We start from the raw sequence: 15,054 nt of genomic DNA, 5'->3' as shown, positions 1-15,054 counted from the left end.
TTTATGCCAGTTTATTACATATCTGAAGACTGTCCTCATCAACTCTCTCATCCCTAGACTGAACCTACCTGGTATATTTTAATCTTTCTTTACATTTTTTTCAATGTTATAATGGTCGTTTAGCAGCAACTTTCTTAACGTGCTGTGCTCCAAACAGGTCACAGCACTCTATGCAGCTACTTACAAGTGTCCCTCACTCTAGACTTTGGGCAGGAGAAAATCAGAAGTGGTGACCTGAGAGGGTGGCTGCCAACAGCCAGATTCAGTCTGCTCTTGCTCTCCGTGTTGCCTGATTGAATCCCTCTCAGTGGTGCTTCAAATCTCTACTGTTGTCTCAGCTGCCACTATCTGCTTGTAGTCACTGCTGTGTTCCCAGCAGCTTTCTGGTATCACATCCCCCACCAGTACATAAAGCTATGTTTCCTGCTACCAGTTTGCAAACTGCTCCGTAGCCCTGGGATGCTGCCAAAGAAAGCAGTTAAATTAGTTTGACTCAATTTGACTTTGGCAGACTCACAATGGTTGCTCCTTATCACCTTACTACTGATGAGGTGGTTACAAATTAAGTAATTAAGTAGCTGCTTCAATATTTTTCCACATCGAAATCATTCTTCTGTTCTTTTTGCTTGTTCATCCTACACATTGTGTAGGGTCTCACTTTGGTGTTTTACACATCAAACAGTAAATGCATGTGAACTGTTGTAAAGTGCTGAACTTGGCCTCATTCTTGAAACCTAGGGATTTGGATGGAAGACCCAAGGTTTGCTAGCAGTTGCAGGCTACTTCACAGTTAAGAAAGCTTCTCCGCATCTGCTGCTGTTCCTTACACATATGTTTTTGCAAGAGAGGGGAGCTATCATAGGTGTCTATCTTCCATGTGAGCCTGTGGTGGGACACAGCTTCCGTGTTTATTCCTTGGGAGGTTTGAAGCAGTGGGTTCTGGGTGCCTTGTGCATGCATCCTAGGGATGTTACAGCATTGCAGCGAAATCAAACCTCTCATGTGCTTTGGATAAAGTGACCTAACCAATTGTACTTAAGCATTCCTGTCATCCAGATCAATGCCAAGACATATGGCTTGTGTATGTTCATTTTCTTAAGTGTACAGCTTCATGTCACCAATAATTTATTCAGGCAGTGTTAATGTTACTGGCAGAACATTTATTCCTTTACATTGTAATCACCCTTTGTTACATGCCTGAATTACAAGAACGACATAATTACAGTGCTAACAGTCGGCAGTCCTCAGAGTGCCAAGCTCTGAGACGGTCCTCAAACTCTGTGTAGTCTGACAGTCATTGCCTTCTACTCCAGGCAACAATTAATCTTACATCAATTACAATTAAATTTTACATCAATTTCTGTTTAGCAGTTACCAGGAAGTGTGCAAGTACTCCAAGTACTCCATTCTCTGCACGTACTCCATTCTTTCTTTACGTTCGCTCTGTTCTTCACACTCTGTGCAAGTATTCTGTTCTTTACAAATGGACAACAGTAAAAGGTGCATACCTGTAATCTGAATCAAAGATCAAACCACCTGAGAACATTTCACAGCGCAAGTCCCTGCAAAATGTTCTTTAACTCCATCGTGTTTTCACTTTTTCAGAGATGCAGTTGAGTCATCTAGACAAGGGTGTTAATAATCTGAATGCTGAATAGCTATCGTCAGCTTTGTTTTTCTTCGCTCATGCCACAGTGTTTAAATATGGTAGGCAGAGGAGCCTTGAGTACTTTGATAACTCTCTGATCTCAAGAAATCATGGGAAGGTAGTCACTTGAGCAAAAAAAGTGCCACTTTTTCAATCACTTTTCAGATTAGAAGCAATTTTACAGAGAGTTAGTTTGAAAGTGGGATTTTAACTTTGCACACACAACTTGAACTTTCAAATGAACTGCCTTCTAAGGAGGAGTAAAAAGTTTTTTCATGGAACTGTAATTCTGAAAAATTAATTGTGGAAATACTAAATAGCTTTTGATATAAAAACAATCAAAAGATGATGAAGCTAATTTTATTTGGGATCAAGACCATGGGGCGTAGGATCCCTAATGCGGGTCTCCTTCCTTACCTTTTCTTCATGTGCTGTAGACCACAGGCAGACTCGGGAGGTGGAGGTGAAGGCTGTGGGTGCCAGGTGACACTGCCAACCACCAGTGGGTTAGGAAGTGGGTAGGAAGCGACTTGCCATGCTCTCCGGGGCTGGGCAGGTGCTGTGATCTTCACCATGCCTTGTGAAATACTTCTGGGTGGTTAGTACAGCACACGGGATCACCACCACAAAATAAGGTTAAAACCCGCAGAGCAATTCATCTTTTTCTAACCCTAGTAGGCAAATCCAATGGGAAAACGTGAGCTTTAATGAGGCAGTTGCATTAATCCAGGCTTGGGTTTGTATATTTAAAAGCAAAATAACACAGCAGGTGGCAGCAGTGTCTTTCCAGAGCCTCTGCATCTCTGTCGAAGTACCCGACCTCTCTGCGGTTGCCTGTCCTGGACAGACACTGGAAGCCACGGACACGGGTGGAGGTCACCCTGCCTTTCGCTTGCGGCTGGGAGGGAAGCCAGCAGCTTTGCCTCGAACACGCCAGACCTTCCTTTCTTGTGCTTTGCCAGTGGCAGGCTCCCATTTCAAATATCCCCACCAGCACCAGCCTGCTGGTTGGCATTCCTCACAAGAAGGTCCCTTGCACCCCCTAACCGTTTAGGTAGACATTTCAGATAAAAGCAGTTAGAAAAAGTAGCTATATCATTCCTATTTTTCCCTCCAGTGTGAACATGACAACCAAACCCATAAAGAACAAAATACCTGGACAGAGGCCTTTTTTTATCTCTCCATTTAAGAGAATGAGAAGCATTTCAGGGTCTTGACATGTCTCTTAAAAATCTCTGGATCCCTGGCAGTCCAATTTGATGGCAGCCATAGGAAATATTGATCAAATAATAGGTAACATTTTCAGTTTCTCAGTGGTAACTGCTTCTTTAGGTTCTTTGTGTAATGTTATCTACCACAAAGTGGGAAGTTTCCGCTACATTTAAAAGAAAAATGCAAGAAAGGAAAAGTTCTTCAGTGAAAGATGCCCTTTTGCAAGCAGGCTGTGCTTAAAGCAAAACTCCCACTGACTGCAATGCACTCAGAACAGCAAAGAGAAGCTGATGCTTTTACTTATACATAATGCCTGGTGGGAAGTAATATATGAGTGTTATACCTCTGATCTCTTCTTAGCTGCAAGTGAAATGCTGAACTATGACTAGAATTCAGAAGATTAAAATGGGTGTTTTTAATAATGCTTGAGTGACAGCAATTTCCTCATTTCCTAGGACTCTAAAGTTGTGGTTTTCCTTCTCTGCTGGTGTTTTTTGTGTTGGTTTTTTTCTTTCCAGGGAAGATTTTCAGTAGCATAGGAAATGTAGATTCTCCCCCTTCAAATGCAAACTTTACACTAGCAGCTCTAATATAACTTTTTCCCTCTTCCAAAGATGAAAGCATAAAGACAGATTCTTTAGTCTGTCCCAGTCTCCACTGCAGGTCTCATTAAAAATAAAAAAATATTTTTTAAATTGTTATGTTTCAGCCAAAAGCAATATGCATTTCAGCCTTGTACTTCTCATATAAATCTTATGCTGTTATGCTTTATATAGCTGCTTTCTATATCCTGGGCATTCCCCTACCAGAGTTCTTGGGAATGAGACTGAACTTCTACCTTCTCTCCCGTGGCCAGGAGGTCTGTGACAATCTGGACTTTGAAAAGAGGAATGAGGTCTTGAAGTAAGACTTTCTAAAGGGTTATTAGTGATTTGATGTCACATCTGACTATAAATTCCAGTTTTGATCCCATCCAGGTTCACTCAACAGCATTGTGCTACCTGATCAGACTTTATTGCCTGCAAGGACTGGAAGTGGAAGAATTAGACCTTGAGTATCTCTGGATTTTGCAGCCAGAACAGAAAACAGCAGTTTCTGATTTTCCTTCTGATAACTTACAGGATAGAACTGGAGCCCAGTAGAAAAGCTCTGCTTTCTGCGAGACTTGTATCCCTCACAGTGATTCACATCTCTGGATGTTTAGTTAATTCCTGAAGTCTCTACTTGCCACGTTTCCACTCACCAGCTAAGCAGGCATCCCTTGTGGCAGATGAACAAGAGCTCAAGTCCTAAATCAGTGTCTTTTGGCTACTGATTGTTGAAAATCCCCGTAATAATAGAAGTAAATAGAAGTGGAAGAGAAAGACCACTCTTCCTCTGTTCTCACCTCTTCCACATTCACGAGGGAGATTTCTGTGTGATGTGATGTATTCCTGCCCACTGCAGGCACAAGGCGGCTTGAATGGATTTGGTCCTTCCACAAGAAACCTTCAGCCCTAAAGGTAAGTCCATTCTGCGGTAAATTATTGCCTGCTCTGCTGGGGCCTCAGTAATTCCTTGAGAAGGAAATCTAGAGACACAATAATTTTCAAGTAAAAGGAAAGGGACATATAAGAAAAGGGATTCTACAATTCACAAATTAATTTCCACTTAGAAACTTTTCAAGCCATTGAGTGGAGATATAAAAGCATAGTTAACAAAGATAGATTACTGCTATCCATTTAGTTTCAGCTCTAAGCTAGCTAGCTGATTTGGGTAGGTCGCAGAAACTAGCTGTAGCAATATGGAGCTCGGCAGACTCGTGTAGGCAATGCTGAACCTCATGCTGCTCCAGCTCAACTGCTGCCAAAGTTAGTTTCAAGTCAGCCCCTGAACTTTCTCATCTGCTAGTGGCTTTCTGGCATTGCAGCACAGCAAAACTCCCAGCAATAGCACTTACCACAGGACCATGCAATTAGCTCTGCAGTTTACTGAAGAACTTGACCCTTAATCAGTCCCGGGGAAGCATGGTTCTTGAGAACACAAAAAGTAACAGGCTTTTCCCCATTTATTTTACTAGATCTTGGTAAGCATTGTTCTACCACTAAATAATCCCTTCTGGTTTTAATTGTTCACTAATCATAATTTTAGTCCTTTCCTCTCGTGGTTCTTTTATGGCTATAATTATGCTCTGTCATTTTAAAAAAGGAAAAAATGGAAATATATCACCCCTAATATTACTCCACCTGAAAAAGCATTTAAGCATAGAGAAGCACTGCTGCCCCAGCTGGTACAAGTGTTAGCCCTGATTATCTTCTGTTCCAGGAAATGGTATAGTGATATAAAAGGTAAGATTCATCTAGATCCTCTGAGATCTGAATTGTGCTATTTACTAAAGGCTATGACATTTTATTTTACATCTTCAGCTTTCCTGATTTTTCCTACAGCGCTTCACATGTTTCACTGTGCTCTGATTAATACAGTAATCAGTTTTTTCCAAGTTACTCTCAAATAGTCAAGGTTTTAACAAAAAGCACTGAGAATCCCACCGTTTAAAACCACCATCGCCACTAGCTGTGCCCTCTGCTGTGCGTGCCTGGCTCTGTAGCAGAGCTGGCAAATAGGAATGTGCTCCTCAGCCAACTCAGTAATGGTCAGTTAAAAAAAAGAAACCAAACCAAAAAGCCCCAACCTGTAGACCTGGAGCTGGACAGAACTGGTTTTAGGGGGAGCAAAGAGAGCAAGGAAATAGTATTTAATGTGTAAATGGCACTGTATATAGTAAATTCAGATGTAACCTGGAGCTGCAGACCAATGAAGAAAGAGAAAGGTGTAAATATGTGTTAGCAAACATATATATGTGACCCAAAGTGGAAGGAGGAAGAGAGGAAAAAAAGAAAGAAAAGAAAAGAGGAAGAAAAAAACCAACACAAACATCGTATTCCTTCCTGTGAAGGACTCAAATGCTCACAGCTCACTGTAATATCCCACCACCACCAGCAGCAGCATGAAACCACTGACATTAGGACCAAGAGAAACGGTGAAGGAATGAGCTAAGAGGTGTGTTACAGTTATAATTGTATTATTGCTATTATTGTGACTTTTTCTGTATATAAGCACACTACCTGCATTACTGTTGTTTGTTTCTTTGTAATAATTAGATTATGTAATAATGATTCTTGAGTTAGTCTGTTAAGATTTCCATTATACTAAAAATCAATTGATGGCTTTGCTTTAAATATATATATGTGTGTATATATATATATATATATATATATGGTGTGCTTCCTTTTTGCCCATGAACAAGAGTTTGAACATAAGAGTACTCCAGCTCCTGCTTGCAGTGCACTCTCTCCCTGGTGACCCAGCAGGAGTGGAAATTTGTGCCTCTTGTACTACCAGCTAAGAGCTGCAAGAGACAACTTCCCAGACCCCTTTATGTTATGGTCTCCCTTTCCACCTCCCAACTGAAGTATTCCTCCCCCTGCTCTTTGAGTGAACCAAGCCTCTCACCTACGACAAAATCTTGCCTGTTCTCCAGGTAAGCTATAGGAGCAGAACATGAGGATGTACAAAATGGCCCTACAGGTATTTGCCTTCCTTCAAAGCTGGAGTCATATGAACTGATTTTTTACAGACTGGGAAGCACTCTATTTTATACAGGGTGTCTCTGTCTATATAAAGTTATTACCCTCAGGATCGTGGGTGTATATGGATGCCCTGAGTATGCATCTTCTCCATGTTCAGATGGAGACGTTACCCACTAATTTCTTTAGAGATATGACTTGGCAAGTGCCATTGAGAGGCTGTTTGTGAATCCTTTCACTCCTCACAACCCTCTCCTGAAGAAAATAATGACAACGAGGCCATGAGAGTAATTTTGGCAGCCCAGATGCCATCTTTTTCGGTTTCCTATCTATAGCAGTCTAGACTCTTCCTCACTCCTCCCCCAAATACTTAATACGGAGGGATGGTCTGTAACCCTCTTTGACCAAGTTCTTTTTTTCTGCAAGGATAGCCAGCAATGCCAGGGATTTCCAACATTTTCCAACGTGTGAACCATTTAGCAATAGCAAATGGGCTTACAGGGTCTCTCACATACAACTAAACCTCACTGACCTGCCCCATATTTGCGTGGAAGAATGAGCTGATTACCCTAGGGCTTTTCCAAGAAGCAACGTGGAAGCAATGTCGAGGAAAATGAATTCCGTTGAGCAGGAGACAGAGAAGTGGTAGGAGGAGGCGAGAGCAGACTGCTGCTGGAACGGGCAGGACTTGTGGCTTGGCCCATGTTTGCCCAGAGCTCAGCTTCAGCGTAAACTGCCACCCTCTGTTGGGGGCGGGGGGGCAGGCTCCCCGCTCACTCTGTCATACTTGTACATGCAAATTTGGGACCCTCTCAGTGATCAGAGGCTTGCACCTGATGATGGCAGCATCCCTGGGATACTATAAGTAAGAAAGAAATCTCTCCCACTCCTTTTGACAGTAAGGGAGGGAAAGCGAATGAGGAAAGTTTGAGAGGTTAAATGGAACTGAGAAAGAAAAAGCACAGAGCAAGCCCTAAAATAAGAGCCTCCCAGGGCTACAAAACCCAAGCCTGTGTTCAGAAGAAAATCCTTTCACACAATCCTAATCAAAGTCTCCTTGTTCCCAGAACAACAGCCCTGTCTACAGAATTAAGTTGTTTCCCTCCGCTCAGAGATGACGGCACACAGCAGTCTTTCTCCGTGCTAACCTCACAGCCCTCATTTGCTCGCTCTTTTCTATTCTCCACGGAACAAATTGCGGCTCTGCAGGGACCACCCCGCCATGCACAGAAAATCTCTTCAAAGACCAGGGCGCTTTAACTTTTACTCTTATAAATATGCCAGCTTCTCAGCCAGAGCCCTTTTCAGCGCTCTCTGGGTTCAGCATCTTGCAGCCGATCTCCCGCAGCTGATCTCATGGTCCCTGGCATCTGGGAGGCAGGGGACCCGATTCTGGTAGCTATTCATACTTGGCTAAATATACTTTCCATTAGCAGCCATCAAATCCTGGTCTAGAGACAGAAGACCCAATACTCAGTGTATCTACAGGGGTATTTACTCAGACAAGCTGGAAAAAAAATCAGACCAGAAAATAAACTCTTGCTCACTTTGCTCCTGTAGCGATGTGTTCAAAGCAAAATGAAAGCAACCCACTTCTGCAAGAAAGAACAAAAAACAAATGTTCTCCTCCCCTTCAGAAGCCACTGCTATGTGACTCCTCATGAGTTTGTCTTTTATAACCAAAGACACCACCTGTAGTTGCTCTGCAGGTGCCCAGTATTAAAGATCAAGGAATCTAACATTTATTGTGGTGCTTTCTCTTGACACAGAGAATTTTCTGATCAGGCTTTTAATCCCCTTCACTTAAAACACACAGTGCTCTTTACCATCATATATATGCATATGCAAGAACGTTATAGTTAGACCTGTTTTACGAACTGGTAGTTCAGTTTGACAGGCAGGGTTGGGGGGCAAAGCTCCCCACAGGCTGGCACAGCTGAGAGCCCCGCTGAGGTTCGCGTGTCCCTGGGATCGCAGGTACGGCCCCGGTTCCCCTCCAGCTTGCTCAGGCTCTGTCTGGCCTCCTCAGCATGGACCAAAGGGACAGGTCTGTGGAGCAAAATCCTCCCTGCCAAGGTCCCCATGGCCTCACTGTACACAGCTCCTGGGAGAGGAGGAGGTTGCTTTGGACAACCTTTTGTTTGCTCTCGGGGACTGTACACCTGAGAGTGACTGAGGTGCATTAGGTGCACTCTTGGAGTACATCTGCTGGCTTGTTCTCATCCAGAAGCAATCCAGTTTGGATGTGCTGAGTCTCCCCTGTGACATGAGGCAAAATGCTGCAGCTGGGGACGATCCTGAGATTTGCTTTAAAAAAAGTCAAAAGTCATGGAGCTGAAGCAATCCTTGGACAAAACAGTGCTACCTCTGCATGCCTCGGTACTGCAGGAGACTTGGGGTCTAAAGCTGATAAAGTGAACCCTTACTGCAGTCTCTAGGAAAAGCAATACAGACAGGGCTTTTAGGACTGAGCTTCCATCCAACAGCCATCTCCGGTCCGTGCAACTACTGGCAAAGCCAAGCTCTCTTCTGCTCTGAGGGCTTGCAAGCTGTCGACAAGTTCAATGTAGGGCCAGGTCTTTTACTCTCATTCACCGCCCAAGGTAACTTCTGCTTTCTGATATTAAAAAGAAAAATATTCCCCTATTGGTAAAACCTGGAGCTTAACTGCTGCTTTTGGTAGCTACTCTCCGATGTGCAGGACTATCACCACAGTACACAGTGTTGGCTGAGGAGGAATTGTTCAGCAAACAGCTATTACAGCCCAATACGTTTGTAATTCTGTACCAGTAGAGCACCACTTGCACTGGCACTTGTTCTCAGGGACACTCCAGTATATCATATAGGAGAAGATTGGGCTGTTCAATGTGCAGTGCAAAGAGGTGAGGGCTCAAACGTGGAAGCAGCAGATGCCTCCAGCTGGGGCAGAAAAGGGTTAGACTGCAGGGCTTTTTCTGAGGGCTGCTTCTCTGGGCACTGTGCACATTTGATCTAAAATTAGGACTAATCTATCAATCTTTCAAGCACGTTGAAAGGCTTGCTGTCGCAGGAGAAGAAAGGACCTCTTGCAGGGGTCATACCTATGAGGAGTTCCTCCTGAGTGGTTGTTGTTAGTTACTCTTTGAGGTAGCTTTTTATATCAAGTACACAAGCTATACTGTTCTCTAGTCATCACAAGAGGGTTGCAAAGGCTCAGTCAGGCACGCGTGGTAATTTAATCTTCTGAAAAGTCCTGTAGACTCAAAGCTGCTTCTGCACAAATAAACAAGCGATGAATTTTAGAGACATGTAGAGTGTCTGGACCTCAAAATTTACCAGGGATCCACACATCCCTGTTCACTTCATCGACTACAGCACTGACCTGCGGGTGCCTCTGCATGTACCCAGCAACTGCTTTAGAGTGATCTCTTCTGCTTTACTGACAGTCCCACCTCTGACAGCTCATATGAACAAACCCTGAGGGCTTTTTCATCCCTCTTCTCTACGGTCCTATTTCACGTCATTTCAGAGAAATGGGCCAGGAGCACAGAAAGTTCAGGTCCTGATGGTCTTCCCTGTCACAAAAGCCATGTCCATGTACAGCTCCAACAGATGCTGCTGTGAACCCCCTCCAGAGGAGGGACTGATGGCTGGTGAGACTTTGATGCGGAATAACCTTGTTCTGGGAGACTGCACTTCCCCAAACACCTGGGGGACTGCAACAAAAAGTGAAAGAAAATTTTCTTGCTGCTGCCCACAGCTCTCCACATCTGGATTAACGTGTAACTTTCCCCTGAGCTGGGAGCCCAGCCCAGCACCACACTGTGCGCTGCGTTCCTCCTTTCCCTTGGCTAACAACCCCGTCGACAAAAAAGGGAGGCTTTATTTTGTTGTTGCTATCTTAACACTTTCATAGCACTGTACTAAAAACAAGGACTCAAGGGTTTTCTATGATATAATCTCCCACATTTTTTCTTGCAGGGCACCTAAGCAGGGATGCAACACATCCCTTAGCTATCAGGCCTGGCTCCAGCTCCATTAGGGATGCAGTAAAACTAAGGAAAGTGAGGCTTCCTCACCCTGCTCAACAGAGTGTAAGAGACTCCTTGTTTATGTGTGTATCACTACAACAGTCATTTTCTAATGCTGCTGAAATGCTAAACTAATGCTGAAACTAATGTGCAATATCCCAGGGATTTCCCACAGATGAATTTGCATTTAGATATTTACAAGGTAAGGTGTTGTTTCACATATATATAATTTAGCCACAAAACATCAGTGAAACATATACATCAGTCAGGAATCACATCGTTCCTTATAAGAAGGCTGTTTCTTAAGTACTTGAACATTTGTAAGACACAACAAATGCAATTCAGACATGAAACTGGCCCTTCAGATTTCCTTACGCAGTTGTCCCTGTGTTTATTCCCAAGGTGTGGTGAAAGCATTGTCCTTCTTTCCTAGTCCACTGCTTGGTGTCTGCACCTCTGTATTGCTGGAGTGAAGCTCAGACAGCTTGAGCTGCAGCCATATTTCATAGCAAACAGTCAGCATTGATTTGGTTCATGACTTGTTTTGCTAGTATGCCATAGAAAGGGAAATTCAAATTGTAACTGCTCAGCAAGGGTCATTCATGACCAAGGAATGATCTGGCATGGAGGGCAAGAAGAGGTTGCCCTGACTGGAAGCAGGGATGCCAGAGACAGTGAAGTTGAAGTGAAGTTTCACTGGGTGATGAGATAAGAAATGCCACGGCGGTGTCTTGTAGCAATGGTGCAATGGGAGAGCTCAGAGGCCACCTTTGGGCAGCAGAGCTGGTGCTGGGGGATGGACCATGGGGCTGAGGTGCCCCGTGCTGATGCTGACATGAAGGGTACAGGTGCAAGTGTAGGGAATCAGCTCGTGCTACGTTTGCATAGTCCTTGTAGAACCGCTTATGGTGGTAGGACTCTGTTCAATACATTGTTCATTAAATCTTTTTGTATTTAAGCACAAACATGTGTTTAATTCTCCTCAAGGGGTACAATAAAAATCCCCCAACACTATTCTGCCAGATCCTCTGCTACCATTTAGTTTCCTGTTGAAAGTGCTAATTTACATTAATTGAGGAGCTCATGTCAGTAATTTTTAATGTAACAAGACTAAAGGAACAGAAGCAGAGTAAGTACATGCAAAGCTAGTTCCACCTAAACAGTTCATGGGCAATCATATACACTACATGCAGTATTTTAGGCTTCATACTCCCCCTGCCCCAAATTATAACACTAAAGCACTAAACAGCTGTGAGGAACTGACTTTATTTGCCTTACCTGCAGTAGATAATGCTCTTCTATTCCTTTCTCATTGTCAGAAGCTAGAAAAGTAGAAAAAAGGTTAGGGAAAAATATCACCACTTGTAAATATCCAGATGCCAGGATCCATTCTCTCCTGGGAACTGTTAAGATACCATCACCATAATGATCATTAACAGATTCCAATATGCCTTGAACAAATAGGTTTAATACTCTAGATAACAGTTTCAGTTGTTCAATTCTTTAGCCACACTACCTTATATAAATTGAGGAAATGGTCCCCCGCTTTGAAGGAATTTACATAACCTAAACTATGTTTCCGTACACATAACATTAACTCCAAAGACTTTGAATGTACATCATCCTGCCATTGCTCATGTCACTCCATGGGGAATGACAGAGTTTTCTACTCTAGGCTGACACTGCTTGGAATAAGGGTGCATTGAAAACTAAACCCCAAACCCACACCCTTCTCCCTTGACAGCACATATCCGTGCTGTGCTAATGTCTCCCTTGCTGTGGATGTATAGCCAAATCATCTGCAGCTACCAGGACGATGCTCTTGCAGCAGCAGAATTACAGGCAGCTATGCAGCTTTACAGGAGCTGCTGAGCAGGCTAGTGGAATGAAAGTGCTCACTTTCCTACCAGCTGTGTCTTACACCAAAACAACACCCCAGTCAACTTCTCTTTTTCATATAAAACCACCAGTACTACTTGCTCTACCCTGCTTCTGCGTGCTTGGAGCTCAAGAGACAGTGGAAGAGGAGAGACTTGAAACAAGCGCCCTTCCCTTGCATATTTATATTTAACTTCCTGAGTCAAGCTATATTTAAGCAGCTTAAGCGTTTGGTTTTCTTTTTTGTTTTACACCAGTTTGGATATTTTTCTTCTTTTTTTTTTCTCTCTCCCGTTATTTTTTGGTAGCTTCTATTTGTTGGGGTTATTTCATTTATTTTAGCAGAATGTTTTGTTGTGTGTGGGTTTTTTGGGGGTGTGTTCTTTTTCCTAATATTGTTTGTAGGATTTTTTTCTCTATTGCTGGCTTTGTTTTTGTTCTGGCTTGTTTGTGGGACTTTTATTTATTTATTTAGGCAGTGGTTGCTTTTGTAGGGATTTTTGGCTTTTTTTTTTTTTTTTTTGGTAGTGTTTTTCTTAGTAGATGTCTGCGGATGTTAATTTATTTGCGTTTTTTTATGAAGGAACTTGTCCACTCAGCAAGGACTGATGCAAAATCTTACTCCTGGGACAGAATAAACCCCTGCAGTGCCATGAACTGGGGACTGACCCGCTGGGGAGCTTCTCTGCTGGAAAGCACCATAGAGGTCGTGGTGGACATTAGGGTAAACGTGAGCCAGCGGCGTGTCCCGGCAGGAACGAACACTGGCAGCACCCTGCGTAGCGTGGACAGGAGCAGGTAGGAGATGGAGGGATGTGACTGTCGCCCTCTGCTTGTCACTGGTTAGACCTCATCTGGATACAGCCTTGTGGTGGTGCAGACCCTTTGCGCCACATTGCAATGTCAAGACCAGCCAACACTGTGTTCTTGTTTTGGCTACAAGCGCAGTGAGTTGGGACAATCTGATAGTTTCTTTTCCTGGTTATGGTACGGTGAGTTAGGACGATTAGGCACTCCCTAACCATACCTGAAACTCCTGCTGCCTGGATCATGGCCTGCCCTGGAAGGTGCCAGAATTACCTGACAAGAATTGTGGCCAGAATGGAAATATACTGACCAAAGTCAACCATCTCACCATCCTATGAATAACGATCCTAAGCAAGAGCCTTTGAGCTCTCCAGGATCGCAGCAGGCTGTGACCCAGCATCTCCCCCTGAGTTGGGATGCCTCTCAGGGTAGATTTCGCGAGGATTTTGAAGAGTAGGTTTTGCAAGAATTTCCAAGATCTTCCGCTGATAGATGCCGATGAAGAAGGGGTCAAAGATCATCTGCTGACAAATGCTGACAAAGGAGAATAGTAAGTAATTCGCTACAATTAGATTTTGCAAAGTTTCAAAGATAATTTGGTACCAATAATTTACTACAATTGGCAAAGAGAGAAAAAATCTTGATCATACGTTAACCTCTGTATCTGTGTGTGTGTGCGATTTGATTTAGGAAACTGTAGTGTCGCTTATAGCAAATTTTATTAAATCACTCTGATAATTGGCTGATGATTAAGTATTGTTAAAAATCATATGACTTAATCTTGTGATTTACTGTTATAGTGCTAATAAATCTTAATTGCTGCTACCTCAAAGTTGTGTAGGATCCATAATCACTCATTCCCCGATACATTGGCGTAGTTACTCAATGGGAGGTTTTTCTTACCCTTTATATTAATACGATTAGACATAAACCATTGACCAAGTCTGAGACTAAGTCTGGATCCAGCCGTACCTAGACTCCTCTCTGAGAAGGAATTTCGAAAGCTAGGGGGTCATTCTGAACCTCGTGATGTAATGGGAGGGTCTCCCTTATCCTTTTGCATCTCTGGTCTCTGTATGAATCATTCTAACTGGATTCTAACTCAATTTTCCTTTGTATGTTTCTTCCAGGTACTAAGTAATAGAGTGAATCTTGCCATTGAACCTTGTTAAGTCACACTTTTACAAATTCACATGAAAATCACCTTTTGCTAATAACTTTGATGGCGACTCTTTAAGTGACTTAAATCACTCATTCATGACAAGCCTCCTGTTTAGAGGCCCCAGTATGGGAAAGACATGGACAGAATGGCAAGTTTGAGGGAGGGCAGGGCAGGAGCAGTGGCCCCAGGGCTTGCTCACCCCGGGGAAGGGATGGCTGTGGGGGTGGGCTTGTAGCGGCCCCCCAGCACTTGTGTCTGAGAGGATGGTGCTGGGCTCTTTGCAGAGATGCATGAGGAGGGGGGAAATGAGAGACAGGGGGCATAAACTGAAACAGGGGGGTTATATCCAGCTGGATATGAAGAAGAAGAAAAAAATCACGCTACGCCTATTTAATCGATTGAATTAATTTCACAGTGAGGCTGTAGAATCTCCATCCTTGGGGGCTTTCAGGACTCGATGGGATAAAGCCTGAGGCAACATGGTCTGAGCCACTTTGAGTTATAAGGTTTGACTAGATGATATCTGGCAGTCCCTTCCTACCTGAATAATTTTATGATTAAGGATTTTGCCTAATGGTTTATGTCACATAATGATCCTGCCAACTAGTGCATTTACATTACAATATTCCTTTTTTAAAGTATAATCCGAATTTGCTTTGACAAATGCTTGGTCTTTCATCTTTTGCATCATGTCCCATTCTGTTCATTAAAATAATTTCAAAACATAATCTACATTTCTGACATTTGAACGAAATTCTGCTTAACCTATTT

This window comes from Buteo buteo, chromosome 8 (genome assembly GCF_964188355.1).
Source record: "Buteo buteo chromosome 8, bButBut1.hap1.1, whole genome shotgun sequence".
NCBI lineage: Eukaryota > Metazoa > Chordata > Aves > Accipitriformes > Accipitridae > Buteo > Buteo buteo.
This window is presented reverse-complemented; position numbering follows the sequence as displayed.